The sequence below is a fragment of the Meleagris gallopavo genome, chromosome 2 (assembly GCF_000146605.3).
Source record: "Meleagris gallopavo isolate NT-WF06-2002-E0010 breed Aviagen turkey brand Nicholas breeding stock chromosome 2, Turkey_5.1, whole genome shotgun sequence".
Taxonomy (NCBI): domain Eukaryota; kingdom Metazoa; phylum Chordata; class Aves; order Galliformes; family Phasianidae; genus Meleagris; species Meleagris gallopavo.
Genome location: NC_015012.2, coordinates 71,951,547 through 71,954,958, shown reverse-complemented (window position 1 = coordinate 71,954,958; position 3,412 = coordinate 71,951,547).

Genomic DNA, 3,412 nt, shown 5'->3' with positions numbered 1-3,412 from the left:
AAAGGTATTAATAGGAAACATTCAGAAAATTTAATATTTTATAAAAATAGCTTTGTTGCCATCTTGGAAAATGAAAATCTCTCTTCTTTCACGTAATAGATATAGTGCAGTGAGCAGTAATATAGCTTTCCCATAATCCTTCATCACTTTGCCTCCATTTGTTTTTAGAAGATATTTGAGCTTATAGCCAAAGCACAAAATTAGCTGATGTCCATAGAAGCAGAAGTTCAAGGAATTATGCTTTGTAGGAAAGTAAATATATATAATTTTCCTAGAGATATTCATTTTTGACAGTCTATTTACTTGAAAAGATCTTTACTTTGCCAGCACTTTGTCTCTCTTCTCATTTAAAATATCAAGGTCTTCACAGTAGAGACTTTTATCATATTTATTCCTGTGGACTTAAAAGCCACTGTATACTAACATGATAACTCAACATAATCTAATCTAGCTTTTGCACTTTATTTCACAAAGCAAACCTTTACATAGATTTCTATAACACTAAAAAGCCTTGCTGAAGTCCTTAAAAATCTGATTTATTCAGGCTGAATTGGGCCTTCATACTTCCTAACGCTCCTTGAGCCATTATCAAATCATAGATATGTTTCCAGTGAAAGCTGTAATATCTGGTCTTCTCTGATATCTATCCTGGAAGAGAACAAGCTATCAAAATGTATTCTTTTCTGTTTAGATTGAAATCTTTCCGAAGCAGGAGTAAGTTGACAAGACCATTAGAAGATCCCAGATAATTATGCTGTCAGTGGCAACAAATCTGTTTCAGGTGATGGTCTGTCTTTCTGTGTTAAGGTTTTATGACTTCCTCTAGCTCCAGAAGTGTGTTTTCATGGAATATTTTTATCTAAATTGTAATGAGTTCAACATGTTTTTTTTTCAAATGATAATATGGAGTTTTGTTGTTGTAGATAGAATTTCTTTCAGATGATTAGCCTGCAGTTGTTAGACAAATTTCGACCTGGAATCTCCCTAGATTTACAGTGCAGTGATTAGAATATATCTATTCCACATTCTTTTAGTCTTACAAATCATTTTTGGGTTTATGTTTCTTTCTGAGTTCTGGAAAGGCTAAATTTTCCTTCTGATACGTAGATATGCTGGAACTGTCCTTACTTTCCTCATCTTAAATCCTCAGCTACTGATCTGTTATACACTAACACACATAGGAAAGACCACTTTAAATGTTTGCATTTTGAAATTTCCAGATTTTCTTTAAAGACATTAAGTGAAGCTAGAGATGTATCTCTGACTGTGAAGTGTTAAATCTGTAACTCAGCCTAGAGTTCTGTGTGAAGCCTCCTTAACTTTTTACAGATAGGACCATGTATTTTAATTTCTGTATTTATCGTCTTTACAGTCACTAATAATTTTTACCTTTGACTTTCATTTTCTTGTGATTTTTCCATCCATTTTAGCAGGATGTTATCTCTCAGAATCCTCATTCTGCTTGTAAAACTATAATAAACCCAAAATTGTGAGCCTGGAGAGCTCACAATTATGTATTCATGGATAACTGTAATCTCACCTCAATTTAGCCACACACCAAAAAAAAAAAAAAAGTAACACTAGCCTTCATGACTTCCTCTGTAGTTAGGAAAGAGTGAAAGATGACTCCAGAGAGCAATTGCAATTCATTGTGTTTCCTGGACCTCTCTCTTAGAATGGGAGGAATTATCCTGTGAAAATACTTCTTTGCTCTACTGACTGTAAGGGAGCTTCTATGAGTATCATGGAGAGTATATCTACCATTTTTTAAAAAGTGACTTCATTATTTAAGACCATCAATTATTTTTACATAGGGCTTTACAGTTTCCCAGTTCAAGACCTGTGGCTGACTTGGACTATATCGGGAGCGCAGGAATGGAGCCAAAAGAGCGTGCTGTGCTCCCCCTGTATTTGGGAAAGCTGAGAAGTATGGTACAGAGAGATTTCAGCTGGCAGCACAGAAGCCGTTGTGGGGATAGAAGCAGCACAGCTGTGTTCCTGCAACACTGCACACTGAACTAAGAAACACTGCTGAAACCAGCTTAATTCACTGGCACAGTATCTCAGTTTCAATGAAACTTGTTTATAACAAATAGACTAGTAGAATATCATAGATATATAGATAGATAAGTTTCTTCCATTTTACTTGCTTTGGAAGAAAACTGCAAAAATGCAACAAGAGACATCCTGTACAAGACAATTTCTGTTACAGAATATGTGTTCCATGAGAAGTAGTACAGTTGTTCATTTTGTTCTGTCATTTCTTCGTGTGTTCATCTGTTTTAAGGAATATGCCAATTAGAGAAAGTATGTAAACATCCTGATAATCAGTTCTGGACTAGGGCACATAGTGATGCAACTTAATTTAATTATGGAAAAGTTCTTTCATTCATTTCTGGGCATTAATACAAAATGAATGCTAATTGATGAGTGCATACCATTAATTAGCGCTAACACTAATAATGCACTAATAATGCACAACCTAAATTCATCAATAAATGCTCATAGAGGTATTTCAAAGAAGATTTTTGTAAAGATGTTCATGATATAACAGTACTTCCTTTTAGAACTGCAAGACTACAGAAGGTAAAATTGCAGTCTTCTCAGGAAGCCTGCAAAGCAAGACTGACTTTCTGTTATTATTGTCTTTTCAGATGAACGGATGTCACGTTAATTAGACTTTGAAATACTAGTGCTACATACCATTTTGTAAGAGGAAAAGAATTGACTGGATAGAGTTAAATTTCTTCATTTGTTTGTTTTTGCAAAAGGATGGCTTTGTGGGGATGGAGACTGTTCCCCATTTTGGTGTACTACTGTTTTGCACAGGGATTGCTGTCTGCTGTCTCGCCTGCAACTCCTTCTAGCCTGGGAAGTTACTAAAATCTGTATGAAAGAAAGTTCTAAAGCAATTAAATATTGGGCTGAACTAACTTTATCACTATTATCTGCTTGGAAGGAACTGCTAGTGATCCTTCCTATGAATTGTCAGAACACCATCTACTCTCCTAAATTTTCTCGTTGCTCCAAAATAAGAGTATGGAGACAACAGGTCCTGCTCTTTCTCTTTGGACTCATATATACATGAATTCCTTACTGATCTTTTGGGGTAAATGTAGCAAGACATACAAAAAGGGGAACTAAAATCAGTTTTATAGTAGTTACAGCTTTACATTTGCTATACTTTAACAGAGTCAGTGTGTAATTGCCACTGTGCTTGTGGGCACAGGAAAGGGCTGGTGATGCCTAATTGCCTAATATCATTATTTTATAATATGTACTGTGTTGTTGTTTTTTTTTTTAATTTTATTTTAATGCTCCAACTTAGAAAATTACAGTTATGCATGAAAATCTCAAACGCAATTAGATAGATAAACAAAAAAAAAAAAAAAAAAAAGAGAGAAGAGAGAGG